Here is a 26,630-nt window from a genome sequence, read left to right as displayed (position 1 = left end):
TTAATATGTAACGAATTTATAATATACTGAAAGATTTAAATCACAAAAGTTACTGGACACGAATTTATAATTCACACATATTAAAATGATCGCAAGTTGCTTTAGCCAATTATAATTTAAATTGGGAAATTTGTATCTAATAAATAATGACATTTTAAGCAGTTTAAAGTATCTTCGATTTTGAGTTGCTTTTCCTTAATTCAATTCTTTACAAATGTAATTTCTATACTTTTGTTTCTTCCTTTAATGTACAAATATTACCTTATATGAAAGTATGTGATCGTCTTTTATAATTAACTAAGAAGAGGGCTCCTTTAAACCACATTGTATTAGGTATTAAAACAGTTATTTAATAATATAAAATCCAATTCGAGATTGCACTTTAACTGAATTTAGATAAACAGAAGTTGGTATGAAAATATGTTGCAGCCAATAATTAACCACATAAGTATGCTTTAGAAAGTGCATTGAAAACTATGTTGCATACTCTTGGGCATATTTCAATATTGGTGCGCACTGCACTATAGTGCACTGGTTGCGTATGGGTGGGTGATCGTCTTTTACTAAGTTGATCGAAAATAATTAGGAAAATAATTTATTTCATGCTCAAAAACTCAGAATTGAAATCACTACATTACTAATTGTCTTGATCACTAGATAAATTGAGTGAAAGTAATAATTACAATGTATTTTACATTACATGTTCTTTCAAATTGGCACACATCTGCGTACGATCCCAAATATTTGATTTCGAATTTATTACAAATTTAAAATAAACTAATATATTATATATATTTTATTATATATTCCTTGTAATCGTAATCTCCACTAAATGCATATCATGTATCTTGAGCAGTATCTAATAAACAATTTAATGAAACATCGCTTCTTAAATAATAGTTATATTTCAAAATGTATAGCCTTTTAATGGGTCTGAAATTTGTTCATTGGTAAATAACTTCAACATAATTTATTTCTCCTCACTTTATTGTATGTCACTGTCATTTGAATGCAATTTTACATATTTACATCTTGTGACATAACTGAAAAAATGTCATTTCATTTTTATAGGTAATTTTGTAATTCTCTGAATGTAAGGACTAGAATTGTATTTCTTAATTGTACAGATTTCAATATTAATATCTACAAATTGAATTTTTAAAATATAAATATACTACAAGAATTCTTGCTTCAGTGGCCATATACACAATTTTGATTGCCATTACATCCTGGCTATATAAGATTTACATAAATAATTATATTCTGCTATCGTATGTTGTTTTGCAAAAAGTGATTCAATAAGAATACTGTCGAATATCAATACAATTTGCAGATACATAAACCTTTCCAACCAAATTCAATTGGAAAGTACAAAGCAAGCATAGGCAAAACATCCATCGTACTTTGATGACCTTTCTTGATATCGTATTATTTTGTAAATCTATATAATCATATAATGTGTATTGTAAATTAACATAATAATATCCATCTGCTTTCATCCCTTCCATCAAAAATCATTCAACAGTTATATGGTAGGTTCTCTGCAATTAAACAATGGATTAATAGTTTTAATCAACACAGAAATGATTCACAAACCCTGTTCTCTAGCTGACATTCTGGTCCTTGAAAACCTGAAAGTTAAATATTTGTAATAATAATGCATCGAGTTTAAGATTTTTCCAATATACAAACATCGAAATTTATCCGAGAAGTACTCTTTACGAATCTGGTTGACGATATCCTTTCATTAAGGGTGTCCTCTGTTTTTGCAGCCTTTCAAGTCACTAATTAGCCTTAAAGAATCTGAAATCTTTGATTATTAAAATGTGTGTTTACCTTTATTCAAAATAAATGCATACTTGCGATGGAAGAGGTGAAGTAGATGGAAACGAGACTCCAGTGCAAGTGGAGACAGTTTGTCTGGTTTGACTACCTGTTGGATGTGGACACAGTTGGAAGTGGCGATGCTGCCCGACTCATCCATCGGATAAGAATCTGACTCAATGGATCGAAAATGAATGAATCAATTTCATACCAAAATCAAGTTTATTTTTGTCTTAATGCCACGAATCGAGAATGCATCGGCATTTGGGCTTTCCACATCTGAAATATCAAGAAGATTAACCGTAAGATAAAGAGTTTCCGGTCAAACAAAATAAATGACACAACGTGCTGGGTACAGTGATGACTTGAGAAGATGGTCCTATACACAAAATAAAATACTATATATTTTTGTTTAATATATAAATTCAAAATAGTAATAAAAATTTATTTTTAGTTTATTTAAATAAATCCTTCTATCTGTTTCTTTATATTTATAATGAATGGATTTTATTGCAACATTTTAATGAAATCCTTTGAATACTCTACATATTACAGCATACTAAACTCGTTAATATGCATAATACGAAATATTTATTATACCCGCTGTTTTCGCTGAAATGTTGCCTAGGGACTTCGAAGTTTTCTTGAAACTGAGCAATTTTTTTCATATGCGAGGCCCCACTGTATCGAGCGGCAAAATATTTGAAAACAAAAGAACTCCTAAATGAAGCCCCAATACATTTGGGCTGTTGAACGGGCATACAAACCAAATAAACACGTCGCTTTCCATTCGTTCCCCACACTTCACGGCCAGCTAATTAATGACGTTGGTCAGTCGGTTGGCTCAGAGTTTGGGTTCCCTCGATGCCAACAAGATCGGACCGGGCCAATATAGAGTGCAGTCCCTATAGAGTGATGCCATTTTGGTTTTCGTTTTTGGTACCGGGCTTGGGGTCTTGAAACTGGGACCCGTGGCCGGGGACTCTCCTATATATATATGTATATTCTTTGGCCTGGTGACGGTGTCGTAAGTGAAGTGCCAATAAACACGTGATTTACTTAAGCTGTGATCCGAGCGGCAGGGACGTGGGCTCTCTGGATCTGTGGAACGGTCAAAATCATGGGGCTTATCGCTGCCATCGGCCATCAAGATGCCGCTCATTAATTTTAAAATTAGGCGGGTTTTCAAGAAGCGAAGAGGCCCCGGAGAAATGATGTCCACCTTTTGGTTGAAGACCGACTAAACTGGCCATCCCAAACCCATTTCCCAGTCCCCTCTGCCCAATGCCCGTTGCCCGTTGCCCGATCCCCGAGAGAGCCCGAGATGCATTGGCGACCGACCATGAGTGCATAAATTAATTAAGTCGGTCGGAATGGGAACGTGTCGACCTTTTGTCTGGCATTGTGGCGAAGATGGCGGCTGTGGCTCACAGTTGAGAGCCGAAAGCCCCACTGCACGTATATGTAGCTACAGATACAGATACAGATACAGATACATGAACGAAGGACTGCGGACTGAGGACGTAGGACGCAGAACGTAGGACGTTGTAAATTAAAAGCCGCGGCCGGGTCCTTTATATGCAACTCCACCACAGTCGCCACTCGCAGACTGAGTCATTTGCATTTTGCCAACCGACCAGCCTGATTATGAAAGATGCTGCGTGGGTGATAAATGGTCGTTGTCAGTCCGAAAAAGCGAAAACCCCCAGCGATTGTTGCACTTTCCAGTAGCCCGGCGAACGGGTTTAATTCAACCCCATCGTTAACGCCAAATGGTAACCCCTTGCTGGGTGAAGATTAGCCCAGAAGTCCTGCCAAAAATGTATTTTGTGTGTGTGTGTTCATCCCTCGACTGCTGACAAGGGCCGTGGCCAAAAGCCAATGCCAATGCCAAAGGCTACACAAATCGAATAGATGCCGATTGAGATTTAATTATTTCACTTAATTTCATGGCTGACTTCGTGGCTAACTCGCCTGTCTTCGCTGCGAACAAGTTAATGAAGCGAATAAATTTCTTGGCAATTATTTTGCGGATTGTTTTAATTGACCGCAAAGGGCTGCCGGCATAGATAAATGAGTGACTAGCCAATGGAAGCGAGAGGATAAGACGTCGAAGGACGCCGCAGGAGTTCGCTAATTAACTAATTGGCAAGTCGTTAACTTCTGAGCTAAAGGGATTTTCCCGCTTCGTTGTTCCTCTGAAGTAACTACATACACCTGCAATTTGTAGCAGTCCACATCTATTACATACCTTGAGTATCTTATTTTCTTTTTGTTGCACAGGATCTTCTCACATAAAAAGCGACTTTGTTTATGATGAGTGATTGTTATGAGTTGTCAAAAAGGCATGCCACCCAGCCGCATGTGTGAAGGTCCTTTTTTTGTTGGAAGGGATGGCTGTGTTGTGATGGCCACGGCCGTTAAGCAGGAAATCCACCAGGCTCTGGTTAGAGTATGCCGTCAACATATGCAAATAGACTTGTCTGCGGAGTCAAACCGAAGGTGGTCACGAGGACGAAGGACTTTTCCACCCTCGCAGAGGTACAACGCTGTCGACACCGCCCCCTGATAACAATCAACCCCGTGCGGCGGCATTCGCGGGAGTTTACTTTAATGTTTTGACAGTAAAATAAACATATCCAAGTGCGGCTCTCATCAGACGAGTGTGGCTGGGTGTATGAGTGGGTGAGTGGGTGTGCTGCAGTGGTAGCTGCTGGGTGGTTTTTTGGTGCGCATGCACACGTATTTGTTCCCATACCCTTGCAGTTCGAGTGGCATCAATGTGGCAGGGTACACACATGTTAGCACCGATGGGTGGAGGACTGCCGCCCAAGCACATAGATGTCAAATATAATTCATCATCCTGGCGAAACATCAAAGCCAGCCCCTGCAAAGCCCAAGGACCAAGCACCAAGGACCAAGGACCAAGGACCTGGGCACAAGGCTACCGGCATGAGCAAACACAAAGTCGCCAACAGCATCATTATCAGTTGGTCCACTGTTTTTGCCCGGTCAAGTGGGCCAAGCCAAAATCCTGAGTTTGGTCTGGAAAGGGTGTCGAAATGAATGGAGTGCACGGGGACTTTTAGAAATAAAATAAAAGTCATCAGACTATGATTATTAGATTGGCTTTAAAAGAGAAAAAACTAGCCAAAATCAACCAATGATTATTTTAAAATTTTTTTTAAAAAATATGGATTTATTCTCTTCTATTTCAATATACTTCTAAGCTAGATCTGAATTAAAGGATTTATTTGGAGATAACAAACGTGAAAAGGATATAATCTTCCCTATTAGAATAAAAACCCTTGGAGTTAGAATACATATTTTGCCAATATTCTGGAACATTTTCATTTCTGTTTACCGTGTACTGAATAGTTGGTAGCTTTGAATTCCCATTGCACCATCAACTTTTTGTAGCACGGCGGAGTTTTTCCAATTGCTCAACTTATTTATAGCTGGCTTTTTAGAGGAGCTGCTTTAGGAGGACTCACTGCTTTACCGCAGGGCAAAGAGCGGCACTTAGGTCGAAGGATTCGCATGACGTCCTTTTAAATAATTAATGTCAATTAGAGCCAAATCTAACTTTGGCCATCAGTCGTCGGCCGCCTGGAGGACTTAAAAAGGCATGAACTCTTACTCTTACTACTACTCGTTTACCTGTTCAGTTCCGCCTGATGTTGGGCTGTCTGTCATAAATATTTTATAACATCAATTACCAAGCACTTAACTTTCATGAATTTAATACGAAAGCTTCAGCTGCTACCAAGGGTAGACACTCACTCACTCACTCATTCATTCATTCATTCATTTATCTTGTGTGCCAGTGACGAACAATCAACACTCAGCACTCGATGTCACATTTTCGCAGACGCTTTTCTTCGATGCCAAGTTCGACAAGTGTAAGCCGGCAAAAAACACACACATCTGCCCACATATGTTTATAGTATTGATATATTTGTCCTTTTATCCTGGTCCAGCCTGGTCCTGGACCACCCCATAAAGGGGACCATCCCGATTTGGTGCGAATACCGAGACTGCCGTGATTTACTTCCCCTTCGGTGGCGAGAAATCCCAAATAAAATAAAATTAAATACGCATCAGGAGCACAAGTGCTTAAGGCCCGCGGCCAGGTCTTCAGTCCCTCGTCTGCCTGATAAAAACAATATCAATGGCCCACCCAAAACGGAAAAAAAAACCCAGAACCCAACCCCCTTTTCCCGCCAGCCGAAGGACGAGCGTTTGGGCCAAGATTGGAGGCAAGTATCGCATGAAGCGGCGCGTGCCGATGACGCACAATTCCCCCATTGATATTCATGGTCGATTTTCGACCCGATACCGAGTATACTCTATACTCCATACCACCCGTTCCCATACTCATTCCCATACTCATGCCCACACTCATACCCAATCCCATTCGCAGGGCAGAAAACAGAGCGGAAAACAAAACGGTGCACACATAAATAAATAAAATTTATGGCAGCCAGTCGTCCCAATTGGATTTCGGGGCACTTGTAGTGGCTCTTTGATATGCCCGATTATTTCTGTTTGATTAGATCGGCGGACCGGAATCCGAATCCGGTGAAATGTGGCCAAAGGAAAAGCACGCTTTGTGGCATATGCTGACTATAGTGAGTTACTCCTTCGGCAGTGGTTTTACAGGGTATTATACTGATTAATTCGATAGCAGGTGCAGAGATATTAATATATTGTATTGACTGACTATCTGAATTATTCAACTGAAGGTAAAGTATTTATGATCTGTAATCTGCACACATCATTAAATTTTAACTGAATATTCAATGGATTCATGTAAACTTTTTTAATAATAATTTTTATTTATCAAGGCATACGGGGAAAACTTGGAGCCCCTTTGTATGTATACTGTCACTTTAAAGAGATCAGACGCACATTCTAACTCTCCAAATGTGTAAGCTGCTGAGTTTATAAGTTCCAAATGATAAAAACATTATTTGCCATACAGAAATGTGCACTTTCGTACTTATACTTTCCAGTTACAAATATGTTATGATATATGACTCGCTAGTATTATTGGCTTGCTTATGTAAAGGAGCATATTTCACTATAAAAGTTACTAGTAAAAGATAGAAAAACCATTCAGCCATTAATACTGTTCCTAATTGTGTTTTCCCTTCTCTGCCCCACTGCAGCATCTATTAATTTCAATTAAATGGGAAAGACAAACTCCCCTTGAAATTCTATTCAACTAATCTGGCTACAAGGACGCACCCCCGCGAAGAAGGATTGATTTCCATCTGCCCAGCCTCTCCAGCACGGCGAACATTTCAGCATTCAGAATTCAGCATTTATTCCGGCCAAATCGAAAGGGCTCTAAAGTCTCGGTTTATCTAAATGCTGCATTGTACTGCTAAAGTGTCCCCTGAGATTTTCCGAGGCGTTGAAGCGTGCCACCCCGGTTTTGGGCCAACAAAATGCAGTGGTTTCCGGTTCGCCAGCGACCCCAGCGACTCTGGGTATACTCGATGTAGCTTACAGTGGGAGTTAATTCGCCAAAGTCAGTAACCTCATCAAAGAACGGCTAACCGTCGTCTGTCGACTATGAAGTCGATTGGTTGGGGGTCCTTTTGGGCTGAGCTGAGCTGGACTGGGGGTGTCGTCTACTCCACCGCCGCCACATTAAATTCACGCCAAACGACGTGAGGCGCATATGTTTATGAGTCTCGTCGAGATTGAAAGCCAGGCGGGAGTGGACGGAGTGGCACGGAGTGGCATGCCCATGGTTAACCGAAAGCGAGCCAGGACGCTCCCTGCATAAAAGCCTCATGGTCACCGTTTGCCGATGCTCGTAGCTGTTGGCTCTTGGCTCTTGGCTTTTTCTCCTCGCCGCACGCTGCCTGCTAATGGATTTCGTGGCACTGAATTGAAGGGTTAGGGTCACGGGAGAAGTGGCAGTGGCAGTGGAAGTGGCAGTGGCTGTGGCAGTGGCTGTGGATGCGGCAGTGGATGAGGCAACGGGGCAGGAGCAGCAGTGGCCGCTTTTGGCCGCGCAGCATGCTTTCAATTTACTTCCACTTCCTCCACCAAACGCGCCGGCTTTGTTATTGTTGTTGCTCTGACTTACGCACCGTGAATGAATGCCAAAGGCGCCGGGGGGCGGGGCAGGAGGTGGTGCCCCGGGATGCGATGCCACAGGACGATGCACGGCAAGAAATTGGAAGTGCTTTAATTAGCTCTAAGATAAATTCATTATACATTTGTATCTATAAACTTGGAAGGACACTTCTTTTCACTGAAATTTCACTTTAAAGTACAATTTGTAGAAGCTTCTTAACTAAGAATCATAAATAAACAAAAAAATGTTTGATTTATGCATTATATATTACATAGTTTTTGAGGGTTGAGTATCATAGCTTGAAAATTATTAACAACTTTAAGTTACTTTCTGTATGTACACAATGTGACTTTTTAACAGAAATTGTATGCAATTATTGCTTTTGCGATTGTAAATTCAGCTTATCTTTTGTATTTTATTGCTAAAGTTTCCATTTGAAAAATACCCCATTTGAAGTCCTGCTGATTTTTCTCTCAGTGCACGAGCGGGCTTTCGGTGCACGCGACTTTCACACTAACGTAATAAAGAGCTCAACGACACTCAAATTGAATACGTCTCATGGTGCGAATGCCGTAATGATTTTCTATGTGGAACTCGATGCAGATAATGGGGCGATCTGGGAAACCGCCCAAACATCCCCCTAACCGCCCAGCCACCCATCCACTCCCCCTCCCCCCCATCACTTTTCAAGGACCACCCCACGTAGCGTCTGCGGGCTGGGCGTTTTTGTTTTTGTTTTGGTTTTTGTTTGCCTGGTGATAGAAATTAACCCCTCAATTGAGGTTGAATTTAATTTGGCGCAAAATGGCAAGGGGGTGTGTTTCATCCGGCGATGGTGTGTGTGTGCGTGTGTGTGTGTGTGTTTGGGTGTGTGTTTTTGGGTGTGTGTGCGTGCTTTCCGGCGGCTGCTCACTTTGCTGCTGAAAGTAATATCGCTGTTAACGCTAAAGGGCCATTGTCAAATTGTCTCTTATTAATTATGATGATGCGTGTGCCGGTTTTCCGATGGGGTGGCCCACCCCCTCCCTTCTACACTTCCAATGTGGAATGCAAATTTCTGGATTTGGGTCTGGGACTGGCGTCTTTAACGTAATTTATTGCGTTCTGCTCACGGCGAACGGCTTATGGCCCAGTGAAAAGTTAAGGCCCAAAGGGTGCACATATCGGGTGCGAGTTTTTCGGGGAAATCCTTACTGTACTTTCGTTGCAGGAGGGATGAGGGATGAGCACGGAGTGGAGCACGGCGATAAGGTGGGCAGAGAGAGAGTCCTTAACTCCGGGTGAATTGATTTGGGACGAAACTATGCACAGCACCCATGCAAAGTTTGCTTAATTTAGCTCAGACAATGGGGCTCCAGTGAACAATGGCGCACAATGCCATCGCCATCATCATCATCATCAGCATCAGTGGGGGCACACACTCTTGTGGTGACCATAGAAGCACCCACAATCGCTTTTTCGGGGTCCTTCGAATGCAATTCGACAGCTTTAACTCCCACAGGAATTTCGAATGAAGACAGCTAAAAATTTTAATCAAAAAGGGTTAAGAACTTTTGAAGAACTATGAAGCTTTAACTTTCAAGTGCTGGAGGATTGACATAGCTTAAGATCTCTAAGCATAAAGTTCTTGAGAGAAAACAGAGATATTTAAATACTGTGAATACTTGTGAACTTAAAATAAGGCATAGTACAAATATTAGATTTGTCTGGCTTTTCAAGCAAAGCTCACTTTTAGTAAACCTATGCGTTTTGAAGTCTCACTAATTAGCATCTCGCATCTCATTGGATTTCATAATGCCCCCACGTTATGTGACCATTATAAGCCAGTGGACACCTCAGGTGTTGCGGCATGCCACATCTCTCAGTCGCTGCAGCTGAGGCAGAGTCACAAGTGACCCCCAGAGTCACAAGTGCCACAATTTATGGAGGCGCAGCAAGTCGCCTAGCGCCCGCTGATCGCCTCCTGCGAATCGCGTTGCATTCACCGGCGATATTTCACTGCTTTATTAAGTTAATTTCATATATCACAACTGCAGGCGCCAGTCGCTTGTAGGGCATTTGACTGGATGTGGAAGTGGATGTGGATGTGGATGTGGATATTGCCGCTCTGCTTTCGACCAGGACAAGCTGCTCCTCGCAGCTTGAGCTCGTTACTTTGATGCATTTGGGGCGCGCGTTTATTTGTGGACGCCACTTGAACAACAGCGGGGCACTCCACTGAGGGAAAATCTATAGAGCACTCTTTTTCTTCAACTTTAAGGATCTTTAAGGAAAGTCAATAACTTGGGGTCCTAAGTCAGTTAGTCAGAAATACACTTCGAAGTCGAATTCATATTAAGGATTTGTATATACATATGTAGTAGCGTTTCTATGATAAGTGACAAGAAAAATATATATTATTTATTTATTTGGCAACCGACTCAGAGAAATATTAGCTGATTATTAATTTCTGTGAGTCAGCATTTATTTATTAATCGATTTTCCTAAATTTGTATCTTTAAATTATAGTAATTAGATATACTCTCAAGATACTCTCAACAAATCCTTTCTAAAGTCCAATATATTATTCCTTTTATACACAATGGAGTTTTATTTCTCCAGTCTTGTTTTTGTTTACTTCATAGTCATTCGTTTTCTTTCAGTGCACCTCCTTCAAGCTGCTCCAGCTAACTTGTTCTGGCGTTTGCAACTGCATTGAAACCAGCAACTCGGCCTCGATTAAGATAGCTCAACGAATCCGTGGCCCAAACGAGTCATGCCCAAATTGGCAACATCACTCAATTGATTTGCAGGGTCTTCCTCCAACCCCCATCCCGTAAACCCCTTCCCCTATAACCCCAACCCCCTTTTCCAAAAATATCGAATGTTTTTTAGGGCCGGCGACCGCCCATTAGCCACATGCGCGCCTGCGTGACACAACGGCATCAATCAAAGTTTCACCCGTTCCCATGACGTATTTACATACACATGTGTGTGTGTGTTTGAGTGGGTGGTGTTTCCACTTTCGGGTGGGAGGTATATTCGGCATTGGGTTTTCGCGGCTGTCGGGGCGACTCTGTCCATAGGCGTGTTGTATTGGATTTGTGTGCGCCGGCTGCGCGTAAAAAGACATTTTGACAAATTCAAGTAGCGCCATCTACACTCGACTTTAATAGCTTTTATACTGCTTGTCACGATATTTCATCAGTCAACGGGGCCGTGGCCCAAACCACGTCCAACACACAATAATAAATGGGTTGACACACACACACACACACACACACATGCCACACACTGGCAGTTTGGCTATAAACAAAAAAAAAAAACAAAAACCCAGAGGAAGCGCGAATTTTATTCGATGTTATTCCCATTTGAAAATGAGTTATTGACACATGTAGCCACCCCCGAAAAAAAGGCAGAGCCCGAAAACCGCAGGACCAGCGCTAGATCCCCAATCCCCAATACCCAATCCCTCTATCCCCCGATTCCAGTCTTCCATTTTCCGATCCCCCGGAAAAGTTGGAATCATTGCGTGGGAGCGGCCGGGCAAAGAGCGCGCATAAATTTTGGCTGCCTAAATAGAAAAAAAAACGAAATAAAAGCGGGGAAAAGGGGGACTCCCCTTTGTTTTTCCCCCCATTACACAGTGGCGTTCAGATTGCGATTTGCCTGCTTTCTTTGCTCCGATTTGATTTATTTTATTTGCTTTGTGCGGCGCCGCAAGTGCTTCGCCCAATGCTTTATTAATATCGTAGGCGTTGCAAGTAACGTGCGGCTTTTGTGTGTGCCCAAGTGATTCGCCAGCCGGATACGTTATTATATTATGGCATATTATACCACATTCCCACAGCGCGTGGAAAGCGGCTAATCAAATATCCCTCATTACGGTCGTATTAACTAGCAACACGGGGATAGACCAGCTAATTTCGAGATTTGGGGGGTTTTTGGGGTAAAATCCTTATCGAAGTATGGTTGTGGTTAATAGTGGACAAGCTGTGGTTAAACGGGTAACGGTTGAAAGTAAGCCCTTTAATTTTAAAACATTTCAAACTCATTCTGTAAAAACTCATCTTAATAAGTACTAGAAAATATAAATAAGAAAGGGGAAATAGTTTGCTAATTACTGCTTAACATTGAATGAAAGTAGCGAAATGTTTTAGTTTTAAGAAAACAGTCACTAACTCATATGCCCAAAATTAAACTAAAAACTTAATATATTTTAAACATATCTAAGTGATTCATTGCAATATAACCCATAATCTTAGTTGAAAACAAACTAAAACTTTTTAGGCTTTAAAAGGCCCAAGAAAACAAATGGCCATGAAAATCTTTAAACACAGTTGTATTTACACAAGTTCCTCCCCTTAAAGACCCATGAGGCTATGAAGACTAAATCCCGACTAAATGGAGCAGGATGCCAGAACTAGTTAGATGACTGATTGATGAAGTAGCTGAGCGAACGGACGAACAAGTGATGAAGCGGATTGCGTACGTGTGTGCCGCATTAGATATTCATACGCACCGTGGTCCGTATTTTGGCCACCAGGAATAGAGATTGAATGTAGATGGCTGCCACTTTCGGGGGGCGATGAGACGAATGCCCTGGGGCCGCCCAGTCACTGTTGCTGTCTGATAAATCACATATTTTCGCTGATCAAATCAATCTAATTGACATCACTCAAAATGATGGCGGAAAAGTTTCCACATTCATTTTCGCATTTGCAAAAAGAGCAGCAAAAAAAAAGCAGGGGCCAAAAAAATGCGAATAAATGAGTTCCACCCCCAGGCGAAAGCCCCAGGCTCTGTTTTGGTTTAATGGTGGCTCTGTTTTGCTCTTGTGGTGCGTTCCCATTCCGCAGCATTCAGCATCCATCTCCACATATATCCCATCTCCCATGTATACCACCATATATTCCATCTCCCCAGTTGCCTATGCGGTAAAGCAGCGTGATTTATTTTCATTCCGATGGCAACGCCACCCAAATTCGACGCTCCGTCATCCTGACATTCGAATTGAAATGCAAATTCTGACGAATGTGCGCTGGTTTTGCGCACACAGCCATCCGGACGGAGTGGAGCGGTACGGTGCCAGGTCGTGGGCATGGGATGGCGGGAATACGGCGGGAATAGGGCGAGGATTGACTGACGAATGACTCCCGGCAGCCGGCGGCGACAGTAGGCGGTAAATGAGCGAGCTATCCATGTGTGTTACTTTCTCGAATACTCCTATATACATCCTGCATCAATGTACACACACACTAATGCCCAACCGTATCCACATAGATATGGATTCGGATTTGGATCTGAATCTAGATGTGGATGTGGCATAGGGGGGTATGGATGGGTACACCTTAGCATGTGCGTGCCACTTCACGTGCATCCCACGCCATTTGAATTGAATAGCATCTCATTTACTCTCGCATCATTATTTTTTATTCGAGTGCCTAAGACGCTCGAGGACGAAATCCGGCTGGCAGCCGTGTCCAATCGATTACCGGAGTCGTGGAGTCGCCTCCATTCATTGGAATATATCGAAGGAGTTATCCTTTAAAGTGGATTCAAATGAGCAGTTTAAGGCTAAGACTCCAGAGCATTAACTAGACGGGTTTATTTAAAGCTGTTCATATGATATGAATATAAGCAGTACAAGTGAGTTCTCCTTTCGTTATAATTGCTTTAAATTAGTTTTTGGAATAGTTTTACGTTCCTAAGCTTATTGCAGCATACTTTAAAAAAGTCATAGTTATTGCTTCCCAAAGAGCCCAGCTTTAGGAGCCCACTTCATCCACATGCCTGTCTGTTAGTTCCCCTTATTAATGTACAAAACCCGGGCTATGTAATCAGGACTATGCTACACACACACACACACACACACACATGGGCAAACACTCACCCGGCAACTCCAGGACTTTGTCCATCCGCCTTTTCTAATGAAAGCTGTCGGGCTGGGTGGGCATCGTCGGTTAATTCAACATCTGCAAAATGCAAGGATGTACATATTTTTAAAACAATGTCTGTTACCAGGCGGGCCTACTTAAAGCCGGGGCATCATCCGCATGGAAAGTGGCAAGGATTCCGTATCCCGGCGACCGTCCATCAGCCAGGACGTATGTAGTACGTGGTGTCGGCCAGCATGTAAATGCTGCTTACAGGCCCAGACAATATTAACAATTCCCCGCAACTTGGCCGACACCGTCCTCAAAGGGTCCTTCCTGTGTGTGCTAGTGTGTGTGCGAGTGAGTGAGTGTGGGTGTGCGCTTTGGGTGAGAGCGGACATTATATGCACATAAAGTGCTCTGCTCCTTCAACTGCAAGCGTCCTGCGGCAACCATGTTTGTGTTTTTGTCCCCGCCATAGTCGCTGCTCCTTGGCCACGTTAACAACTGTATCCCTTGTGGGCGCTCTCGCTTCATGTAGGCGAGGATGTGGATGTGGATGTGCACGAGGATGAACAAGGGATTGGGGCTGGGGATGTCCTTCGTGCCCTGTAGGAAATGCCGGCAGGCCGTGTCCTGGCAGCGTCCTAAAAGTATGCTGCAAAGTTTTTCCGATTTTAGCGAAATTCGGCTTGATCGTGAGGGTAGCAAATTTATGAGCATTCAGGGATGAAAGTGCAGCGTGATATCATATGAATTTTCTTTTTTTTTGTTAAGATACCATTTAAAAATTGCAAAAGACTAAGATTGAAATAAAAAAGCTATTAAAATGCAATATGATGTAAAATAAATATTTTAAATAATTTTGCTTAAAACTTTTAAAGATTTTTGTTTCGTGAATGTCAGGACCATTTATAAGAAGTGTATACTTTGTTTTAAGGAATCATTTAATAATATATTTGTAGTATTGGTAAGATACCATTGTCCTTAATTCGTAACAAATCCGCACTGCTTCAATATATGCTTAAGCATCCGCATATGAACCATCATGTGTGACTAACACTCATGTGGATGTGCCTCCTGTGTGTTGTTCTTGGACTTCCACTGTTCGCGTTGTCAGTGACGTCGTCGTTCTCGTTGTCGTTGTCGTTGTCGTTGTTGTTGTAGTTGTCGTTGTCGGTCTCGGCGGTCCAGTGGAGTCGCTGGTGAGGAAGGAAAGTTGTTCAAGTGGCAGCTTAATTCGCATAAAATGAAAACACGCTGTCTACATTGTTCCTACAACTTTTCGAGTTTTTTATGGCACTTAAAATGGCTGCTAGACAAAGGCTTAACAAACGGCTACTGCAGGATCTACGGCTCCTGCTCTCTCATTTTGTTACGTACGTACGAGTATGTGGCCCCTTTCATTTTGGCCAACTTGAAGACAATAATGGCGCATCTAACTGGCTTATTAAAGCCGGTCTATTCGCCAAACAAAATGCCATCTACTTCGCTCTATGCTGAGGCGCAAAAAACCCAAGTGAAAAACCAGTAACTGATTCGCAACGCGGATAGGAATATGACCTGTTTTTTAAAGTGTCACCTCCACAGCTCAGCACTCAGCATTCCGGGCCGAAAATCAATAAATGCAAATTCATTTTTATTGTTAACATTTAAATAAAAGGTTGGACTTCATGGGCAGGATACAATGTAAAAAGCCGGGGAATGCCACCTCCGATAAACCAACATCAATGAAAGCACTCACATTTTTTTATAAATTCACCGTTCCTCATCCGCAAGCACCAGACCTTTGCGGATCCACATCCACATCCACATCCCAAATCTCCACTTCACCCAGTCCACCTTGTACCAGTACTCCATGGACACCAGAATCAGACATCAGCCTTCAACCATCGGCCATCGAGGTGTTAAACGGAAAGTCCGCAAATAATCGACATTTTAAAGCGGGAAATTTAAGGAATTTCAACAATCACTTGCCGGTAATGAAAATTTAGTTACAAATTCGCCACTTAATTTCATTTTCAGTTGATAAATACTGTGTCCAGAAACTAGCACTAAAATTATATTTAAAACTATTATTTTTTAGGAAAATATAGTCAAGTTATTTTCACTTATTATTCATTCACTTAGTATGGTGCAAGTATTGGGCACCATTCATAATTATTTGTAATTATTATTTATATCGTCATTTACTTTACTTCCTTGGTAATACTATAAAATAAATATTAACCTTTTAAATATAATTAAAGAATTTGCAGTAGTACAGAAAATTCAGGTGCAACAAAATGATATTTTTAAGTAAATTGTCATTTCTACTTATAAATTATCACCCCTATGAGGCTCTACGTCTAGGGATGATAATCAAGACATTATATAAGAATTTGAGTCGAGAAAATTCCACTACTTCCTGCAATTGGAGGCTGGTATTTTTTAATGACAGCCAAAGGGGTTGCCAAACAAAGCGTGCCAAGCGAATGAACAGCTTAATCGCCAGCACGAACGCTAAACACTCACTGTACAAGTGGCTCCCGCTAAATGCGACCCCTAAAAGCCATAAACCAAACCTGTTCCCCCGTTTGATAGTTGGTCTTTTCATAGCTGGACGGTTTTAATGTCCAGTCTCAGCTGGTAACTCAACAATTCTAGATTTATGAGCAGTAAAAATTGTTCCGAAAAGCTTTGATTAATATGTGTCCCAAAGCTGGGAGCACATTCATATTACTTTATTGTTTTTATAAACAAATAAATTCTTTGTTTAAATACTAGTTATGTTTACTATGCACTGTGAAGTAGTGAAGGCGTTTCCTAGTCTTAGCACAACATATTAATCACAGAAGTAATTATAACAATAAGCACACCCCGTGATTTTGCATGGCCTTCTCATTCGAATGAAATTCCACGTTTTATGGTGAGAATGGGTTGAAAGCATTAATAAAATATGTTTGTTTAGAATGAAATTAGCAATATTTCGCAATAATTTACACACCTAACAAGGCGTCCCGAAGAAATGTGCGTGCAGCGCTGCTCTGCATTGAAATGAACTATTCATACGAGTATTCATATCGCACTCATATGGGTGAATGGGTTGATGGCTGGATGGGTGGATGGATGAGTGAATGGTAGGCAGAGGCGTTGAGTTCAGTCTACCAGCAAATGAAACAAATTCTATTTTAGTCGAACGCGAGAAATACATAGTTGCATGCGAACAAAGTAGACTCGTTCCTAGACGTGCATTATGAATATTCAAGTTTGCACCGAAATGTAGAAATTGACCCAAAACCCGGGAATTCTTGCAACGCGAGCGTGTCAAGCGAGTGTTTAGGAATTACTCTACCATATTTTGCTGGCACTGTCGAAGCCCAAAATGTATTCCCCATTTCTGGAGCAATCAATCGAGTGTATTTATGTAGGTAGTGCAAGGTAGTATGGCAATTCCCACAGACGAAAGCCAGGCAACGACCCTTCGTGTAAGTCCAACTTCTTGCTCCACTGCACCCAAGTGCAATCCGGTTGCATGTGGATGTGGATATGGTCGTAGATGTGGATGTGGATGTGGATGTGGCCAAATGGCCGTCTCATTTCTACTGTGTTGCAGTTGCAGTTTAGCGGTTATATTCTGCATAAATGAATATGTAATTCATTTTATTATGGTGCAAATTGCGAATTGAATTGTTTTTAATTATTCCATACTTCGCTGGCGACCGCCAATTTTTCCTAACCGCACCACAAAAAGTCTAGCCAGTCGGTTAGTTACGAGTGTATGAGCACGAACAATTCGTACTCATACTCATACTCATACTCATTATTCGCGATCGGAAACAAAATACTTTTGGACACAAAGACCAAACAAAACTGTTAATTAAGTTGCTTGTACTAGCGGAGTTTGCATGGCTTAAGCGGAATAGAGTGAGTTTATTTAAATATAGATGTTGCATGCTTGCCTATTTTGACTTTAATTATATTGCTTAAGTCGAAAATAATGCAAATGCGGAGATTCATGAAAAATTCTTTAATCTATTTACTCCAATTAAATTTAATGAGCTTAAAGTAATGGTATATTTTATTTTTGCAATTATATTTGAAAAGTTTAATTAATAAGAAAAGCAGAGAAAAAATATAAATGGTTTTACAAATTATTCGAATTCATACTCGTATAGTGTAGTTATAATGTTACGCTTCAGATTTATCAGAATATGCTTTTATGGTCCTAAATTAAATTGGGTAAATTAAAACTGGCTTTTAACAAATTTGTATTAAATAATATGCACTCTTAGCTATTTTCTTATAAATAGTTTTTATCCTCAATCTAAACCTGCATAAATTTGAAAACCCTCGAAAATCCAAAAACCGATAAATCATAACACTATGGAATTTGACCTGTGACATGTGCACTTAACACATACTTTAGTTTAATACACTTTACGATGACCGTCCTTCGGACCTTCGAAGTGAAACAGAAGTGGTATGCAAATTTGGCCTGCGTTTCGTGTGCGCTTCTCGACTGGTTCTCTCTCTACCTTCTGGCCATAACAAGAGTGCGGCTAACCTGGCTAAAACAGCCGGCTGCGACTGCGGCTGCTTTCTTCAACTAATTAAAAATTCCAGCGCCGCAATTGCGAAATTGGCCTCTTATCGGTTGTATCATCGACGCCACGAAGGCTTAAACATGATGCGCTGATGAATAGCTGCCTAGGCCAAAGGGTGTACTATATACATACACATATACACATATATACTGTATGTTTTAGATGGGGAAAATGGAAAAGCATATTTATGAATACGATTATTTAGCCCATGATAATTTTCCGTTTCTCTCGCTTTGCAGGTTTATTTTGCAATGTCGATGCGATGTGGTGGCCGCAAAAAGCAAAAAGCACAACAAAAAAAAAAACAACAAAAGCGACGGAGGCGTTTTGCGAAACAATTTCTGTTTATGGTCCCAGACACGCGACGTACATAGTTGCGTGGCTTTTCATCATACGAATAAAAAACATAAATAACAAGCCCAGGAGAAAACTCTTTCGCGCTGCCCCAGGCATTTTTTAAACGCATTGCATATTGCAAATTGCAAGTCATTTCTATTTGCTCGCTGGGGAAAATTCATGAAAACTTGGTCCAGCACCTTTGATTGAAAGGATTCAAGAATTGTGGTAAAAAAAGATGTGAGCTTTAAGATGCCAGTTTGAAACTGAAATAACATCCTTGAAATAGTTTTTATTATTTTCTATTCATGTAAATTATAGTTAAATAAATATATAACATTAGAACTAACAAATAACGTAAGAACATAAGCCGTGTTTTTTTTAAATTTAAGTATATCGAACCTAATTCCTTTAAAGTGCTTTTAAGTATTGACACATATTTATATTAAGACTTGTTTTAAAAAGAAATAATTGTGTAAAATAGTAGTTATGCCACCTTAACCGAATAAATTGATAAGCGTTATAATAATAATAATTAATTTTTTCTGGTAACCTTTTATCTGAATTATCAGCCCGTAGATATAAATCATATATGATTTTGATTAGTCACGGACTTGCTGGATATAATTAAATGTCACAGTAGATATTGAAGTTCCATAATAACATGGTATTTATTCTAATATCGATAATAAGTTTAGTTTGAATATCTCAAAAGTTTGCTATCTTACATATAATCTCATAATAAAATGCAATAAATTCACTAGAGAACTACTTTTTGTATAACAAACTTGCGTTATAAATACATTTAGATTTATAACGTAAATAAAATGCCTAAAATGCACTTTACCACCTTGATGGCTTGACTTTCTTATACAATATCACGCGATTGTTCTAAGCAATACTCACATGAAAGCGCTGTGGCACCTGAGCCACAGTTCAGTTCAGTTTAGTTGGTGGCAGTGGCAGTAGTTAGTGGTAGTAGTTGCCGTTGGCCGGGTGCAAAGTCCACCGAGAACCGAGAACCGAGAGCCGGGGGTCACTTGTAAAGCTTCATCGTGTCCGGGGTCAGGGCGTTATAAAACGAAAACGCCAAGACGTTGTTGACAAGCACGTGACAGTAAACTTTGGCACTCTGCTGTGTTTGTTTACGCCGTGTGGAATTGTTGATCTGGTTGATACGGTTGATCTGGTAGTTGATACTGGTACTGGGATACGGCTACTTGGCCCAATCAGGGGCACGCACTTTTGGGTTATTCACAACTTTCGGATATTCGCCGCAATCGCAAACGCACCCACCTCCGCCCCACCCCTCTCTATCACCTCCTCCACCTGCCACCCACCAGCCACCCACCGCCCAGTGGCACAACCTGTTTGTTCGGCCTTGCGCGCCCACTCTCGCCCATGATGTGCGCATTACCGAGTTCGAGCGCATACTAGTTGTGTGTTGCATGTTCGCTTTTGGCCAAAAGCGCCGCACTCGGTTGCAAAAGAGAGCGAGAGAGAGAGAGAGCGTCGGCGAGAGCGGGGGTTCAAAAGTTGCGCATGTGCCGTGGAAAACGGGTTTTTTCCACACTGGTGCAAGCGGGATGGTTGCATATTCGCGGGCAGCACTGCTCTTTCCAGGTGGGCGGCGGGCGTCGGGCGGTGGGCAGTGGGCGGTGGTGGCTGCAACTGGAACATGGAACGTGGAAAACGCTCCGCCTCTTTGGGCAACGCGAGATATATGGCCAAAATGCTACGGCAGCCTTGGTATTTTTAGGTTACGAATTTGCCAGCTTTTAATTAGTACACATGGTCGGAAAAGCAGGGCGGTGGGCGTTGGGAGGTGGGTGGTGGCTCGCATGGCCAGTGGGCGGCGGTGGGTGGTGGCTAGTGCTTCTTTATCATACCTGTGATCCAATTCAGAAATACCATGCAGCCGTTCGAAATAGCCAATTAACTCGCTTCTGATCAAAGGCAGAGCACTTCCCGTTCAAGGACTCCACAAAAAGGCCACAGGCGATCCGAAAATTGGACAGCTTTTGCTGGATTTTGGTGCACTCAACAAAATTGGGTAGTGACTATGCATTTCATTCTGTTGTTCAAGCTTAGTATTATAAGCTTAACATATTATAATTTTCAGTCTGAATGCAAATGAACCGAATTGCTGACACAACAAATTTAATCTGTAGTAATTATAAGCATGTATACTAAATTGATGCTTTTTAATTTAAAATTTGTAGGTATATTATGATCCTAAATAAATCATAGTAAATCAGGTAATGCCCAACCTCCCCTTGTGAAGTGTAATATGTGGATCCACTAGTTCAAACTCTTCCTTATTCCGATTTAACTGAGCTTATATACATACATTCTAGTAGCTAATTTCCCCATTTATTTGCTTAAATATATTTCATTTGATTTCCTCGGTGCACTCGCACCCCCACACACATGTGCATTAGCTAGGTGGAGGGGTAGAGGGTGGGGAAATGGGGAAAGGGGGAAAGGGGGGTCTGGGATATGGCTGCGCAGAACACGAGATAATCAGGGGAGACCAGAAAGGCAGAAAGGGGCCTAGTCGGCTCTTTGTCGAAAATTGCATCCATGTCATGCATGCGCATCCATTCATTACCTAGTGGCTGAGTGGTTGGAAGACAGCGTTTGGCGTTTTGTATCCCAGCAAATATGCCGTGTTCGCATGTTATCCCAAATGTCCCTGGGAGCTCAACAGCCACCCCCTTTTTTCCAGCTCCCCCTTTCCCCAGCCGACCAGACAGTGTGTACTTTATTTTGCCGAACGAACAAACATCTTGTCGGACGAGCAAGCAAATGACTTTTCCCTCTCCCAAAATTTCCACTTTCAGCCGTTGTCCTTTCTGCGTGCCGTCCTTTTTTGTAGCCCATCTATCGGCACTAGTTTAATCTCTGTCTTCGCAGTTTGTTGTTGGGGGTAACGCCACCGAAATCCTTTCAGGTGATTCGAGTAAGCCCAAAATATTGCACACACTTTGGTGGGCATTACGGGATTTTAACAAGCTGCAACAGCAATTGATTCAAATTATAGAAAATGAGAGCTAAACCTTATCTAAGGTAAGCCAACAATTTTTAATTTAAGTATGAATAAAATAGCCAAAGATTTTATATTGCAAACTCAAAGTAAGTTTATATCTAAGCTAAGTTGGGAGCTATAAAATAAGCTATTTTACCGCCGATTTTAAAAGGCTGGCCATCAGTTAAATTACTTAGAAACAGTAGCTACGACTGCTTGGCCATTAGCTACTGATTTAACAAAGTGCACTTCGATTAGAATAATTATTTAAGCTGGCATTTAAGCCACAAGAAACTCTAAAAACTAATAGGTTAAATTCGCATATGGAAAAACCCATTCACCAGCGAGCAGTATTTGTTTAGCATTTTATGAGGCGCTCGGCCACAATGGCGCAAATAAATTGTATCTCATGGATGCTGGGCAGCGCATCTGTACGGATGCGAGTGCTATCAGCATATTTATGGACATGGTACAAGCAAGAAACCTATGACTCGCCTATCATCAGCTGCAGCACCATGATCTCAACGATGGCGAATTTCCGCAACTACATGAGCAGTTGGTGAGTTCGAGTTTAGCAATGCGAAATGCGAAAATGCGATCTGTGGCGCAGGTATCCGCAAGATACTTGCCTCGCGCTGCTTGCCACATAATGGTGGTATATGCTGCCAACTGGCGACAGCACAGCCATCGCTGGCCGAGAAACATGAGCCAAATAAAAAGCCCATTTGCACACAAATTTACTTCCAAAATGCCCAAGATGCGCATCATTCAAACCGAGTGTCCGAGTCTCCGAGTCTCCGTGTGGATGGAATGGTATGGTATGGTATGGTGTGGCATGGTGTGGTATGGGCCCCGGTAACTGGACACCGGATGCAGATAAATCTTTGGACCGCCGCTGCCACCGCTGCCAGTTTGCTGAATCTTTAAAAGCAAGTTGCGTATGGCGGAGCCATTGGGTGAAGTCCACACCAGGTGAAGTCCCGTCCCTGGGCTTGAAGCTCGATCGGAATCACCAGATAAGCCCGATCACCAACAACAATCCCTGCTCGCGGCGGTGCGGCGACAAACTTAATTGCGCCTATTCCTGCATTAATTGCACACACACGCGCGAGGATGGCGTCGTTCGGCCGCCGGAATGTGTTAATTAAATATTTAAATTATTCGTATTCGCATTCGCATTCGTATTCCTATTCGTATTTGCATTCGTATTCGTATTTGTACGTTTTGGATCCAACGGATCGATCCTTCATTACGCGAATATCGGTCGAGAGTGCTAAATTTAAAGATGCGGCACGCACGGCTCTATACAGCACTTCCTTTCCTATCCGCGGTCCTGCCTCGCAGGACATTGTACACTTTTTGGTCTAGACTGTTTGCGGTCATCGGGAAAATAACAACAACCGCAGCGGCAGCATCTGCATTCGTATCTGTATCTGTATCTGCAGGGGCATCTGCATCTGCTGCCTAGAGACAAGCGGCAGTCGCGTTCGATCAGCGGGCATTTTTATTATTTTTATTCGCCATTCAACATTTTCGCTGCACAGGGTAAATGTGGCTGAGTGCATTCCAAAAACTTTAAAAAGTACTAAAATAAATACTTTCAAATTTATTCTGGTTACTAGCTGTATTTTATTAGCTTCCCAAAATTAAAATTTAAATCATATGTAAGATAAGCTTGGCAATTTAAGTTATTCATTGTAGGAAAATCTTATAGATATCAGACTTTATTATATTTTCACAAAATAGTTGTTATATTTACTGCATGCTCTTTATTTAAACTCTAAAATAATACATTTGTATAGTTGTTTTTTATACATTTTACAGAAAAAGCTAAGTACTATGATGAAGTATATATCATCCTAAGAGAGTTTTATTAAAATATAGATAAAATGAAAGATTTTATTAACTCGTTGTAATCAAAACTTAAGTTTCACATTTGTTTCAATACCTATTCAAACACATTTTTTTTAAACCGAATTACAAGTAATTTAGATATGAATAACAAACCTAAAATAACTTCAAAATTTTCTCGCCGTGCGCTTTTATTGAAAAGTGGAAAAATGACGCCACGCGTCCCTTGGGCAAAAGCCACAAAACATTTTCATTTTATTTTTACACGAGCGGGCCAAATAGAAGCCATGGAGGCAGGCGGTGTCCTTGCGGTGGAGCCGGGCAATTGGGATATATATACATATATTAATTAAATGTAGTTGCCCACGGCAGCGGGGCTCATTGCCAATTGTCCAGTTTTGTTCGCCAATTTGGCCCAGCTTTTTTGCGTATGTTTTATTATTTTTGCTGAATTGTTTCCCGGGGAAAAAATGCTGCGCACATGCAAAACGACGACAGGCGAGCAATAAACATGCAGGCCATCAATGCACGTTTCGGCATAGATAAATTTGAAAATAGCAGGGAGCTACAAATTAGAGCTGCTGGCCCAAAGCGCGGCCATTTGGGCCATATATCCATATGCGAACGTGGTAGTTCCATCAGCGGACGCATTGAGCCGTTTAAAAGCCAACCGCGTGCAAGTGGAGTGCAGTGTGTATGTTGTGTATGTTGCATTTTGTGGGTTGTGCAACCGCGGAAGTTTTAGAGCTGCCACGCTAGAGGGGAGCACAGAGGGGTGGAGCTGGGGGTCAGCAGGAACAGCAGAGGCGTCCCGTGTAACCGGCGGCGGGGGCAACTTGCAACTTCCAACTACCAACTGGGCAACTGGACAACTACCAACTGCAGCGCCAGCGCCAGCGCTGTAGAATGAGTTATTGGCCTTGTTGGCGATTTTATTGCCACGGCGCAGCCATAAAATATGGTAAATTATAGCGGTTTGTTGTTTTGGCCATTTTGTAGCCGAATAATGTTCAACGTTCCACGTTCCACGTTCTACGTGTGCGTCCTCAAGCCCCAATAGACCTGTTCATGTTTCAGCCCCGGATTCGCTGCACACGCCCACAACACAAATGTGGTCTTGTCAAATGGAAAACGCGACAAGTTTCTTTGTTTAACAAAAAGGCCCAAACACGCGCCGTTATCATATATCAATAGGCCAACCGCCGAATGCAGGCAATATTTTATTATTTCCAATTTCAAATTAATCGCGTTCGCAGCGCGTAAACCAATTATCCGAACAAAATCGCATTGAAATATGTTTATTTTGAATTTATTGTTTCCACCATTTGATGGAATTGTATTAAACCAAAAATAAATGAGCAGGCTTAAGGTAAAAAACCTTTCCACTTTTTTAGTAACAGCTAGAGAAAATTATATTTTTGTGAAAGAGCTTAGTGACTTTAGTGGGTAAAAAATATTGTTGATTGTTTGTTAGTCTGTTAAACGAGCTGCAGCTAATAGTTAATGTAATTAATGGCTTGTTAAGTTATGTTTTGTTTTTATGACCCAATCGCATTTAATATCTGCAAGCGTGCACAATTATAGAGATTATTTACACCACCCCGCTTTGCATGTGGCACAAGCATTTGATTGTGCCTGACTTTTCGGTTGCAGCCACCACACCGAAATGGGGAAACTGGGCATCAGATGCTGCAATCCTTTATGCAGGCGCACCGAAATCCTTTTTGCCACACTGCACCGAGGAGGCAATTGTGCGGAAAACCCCTAAACATGTTTTGGGTTAATTTAAAATGCGGCCCAGCCCGACTGGCACAGAACAAAGCGCTAAATTAATGTTGTCATTTTCCACTCGGCGGATAAAATGGCCAAAGCCAGCCATCCAACCATCCAAACAGCCAGCCAGCCTCCACAAAAGCCAACTGGACTCATTATGATCTGGACTTTGTTGCCTATGTTGCCTTGTGTGCGGCAAGTGGCAGTTGCCAGTTGGCAGTTGCATCATCCCATGCATTTGCGAAAAAGTGCAATTGACTGCAGATGCTACCACGATTTGAAGCGGCTAATTTGAAAATTCCAAAATTTATCTAATTGTCTTCAGAGGGCCACGGACACCCATCCATTCGAGCTTTAATGAGTTTTGCCGAGCCTGCGGATTGCATTTGACCAAGTTGCAGATATTAAAGTGCACGGAGCAATGAAAATATGACAGGAATAATTTAATAATATTATACCATATTATATTTGGTATATATGTATTTTTCAGAAAATAAATGATCAAAAAATATAAGGAATGAAATTACTAAAACAAGTAATAGTTTATAGAGAAAAAGTCATTAAAAACAAAGTACTCTTTAATTTTAGATTTTTATGGTGTGACGGAATCTATTGTAATAAAATCCTTACTAACTAAATCTAAATCGCCGTATTTTATGAGACACTTAAAGAATTTATATCCCACGTATACCATCTTATTATTATTAATTCTCATAGATTTATTCAATTCAATTTATTTGTTCAAAGATATAATAATAACGATACTGATTTAATAATAGAAAATCCCCAAAAACATAAGACAGTTTTAAGAAAGAAAACTTCTTTAAAATACTTAAGTTTAAAGTCAGTACAATATGACAAATCAACTTCCTTTTCTATAAACTATTCCTTAAGCGTGTATTATTGGTTCTAAAAACCCTTTTAACTCAATGCCGAACAGCTTGAGTGTGTGAGTCATTCACAGAGTTTATATTTGAACACGGCACATTAAACTCTTACGTAAGATCACCTGAATTCCGTGAAACACGTGGGGTGAGCTGCTCTAATTAGAAGCGTGTCCCTCGTGGAGAATAACAATCTGATAAAATAGAGCTGTGGCTTCCCAGTTGGTTACGCACAGGTAGCCAACTTTGGATTCCGATATGTGGCGATCATTATAAAGGGATCAACTGTCAATCTGAATTACAGTGTTTGATATTGGTATTGATCCGAGTCCGAGTGGAATTCCAGTGCTGAGCTGTTATGGGTAGGTCGATAATTATAATGCGACACCGACGATTTAT

The 26,630-nt window shown here is 41.3% G+C and overlaps 1 long non-coding RNA gene and 1 pseudogene across 6 annotated transcripts; both read right to left on the bottom strand.

Moving 5' to 3' along the window:
* On the bottom strand, positions 1-20,115 carry LOC120321466. Of its 6 annotated transcripts, none has more exons than XR_005561089.2 (8): positions 19,602-20,115; positions 15,518-15,827; positions 13,932-14,431; positions 13,791-13,872; positions 1,860-2,103; positions 1,693-1,803; positions 1,597-1,631; positions 1-1,541 (listed from the first exon to the last, which is right to left on the bottom strand). It is a non-coding gene; the product is annotated as an uncharacterized LOC120321466 (long non-coding RNA). The 6 variants fall into 6 exon arrangements; XR_005561088.1 differs by lacking the exon at positions 15,518-15,827 and adding an exon at positions 14,753-14,975 and having other exon boundaries at positions 19,602-20,113; XR_005561090.1 differs by lacking the exon at positions 15,518-15,827 and adding an exon at positions 12,420-12,526 and having other exon boundaries at positions 19,602-20,113.
* On the bottom strand, positions 3,814-5,048 carry LOC26535116 (annotated as a pseudogene).
* Positions 20,116-26,630: the final 6,515 nt, after the last annotated feature.

The sequence above is a fragment of the Drosophila yakuba genome, chromosome 3L (assembly GCF_016746365.2).
Source record: "Drosophila yakuba strain Tai18E2 chromosome 3L, Prin_Dyak_Tai18E2_2.1, whole genome shotgun sequence".
In the NCBI taxonomy this organism is placed as follows: Eukaryota; Metazoa; Arthropoda; class Insecta; order Diptera; family Drosophilidae; genus Drosophila; species Drosophila yakuba.
Note: the sequence above shows the minus strand (reverse complement) of the source record. Positions and strands in the feature narration are given on the sequence as shown.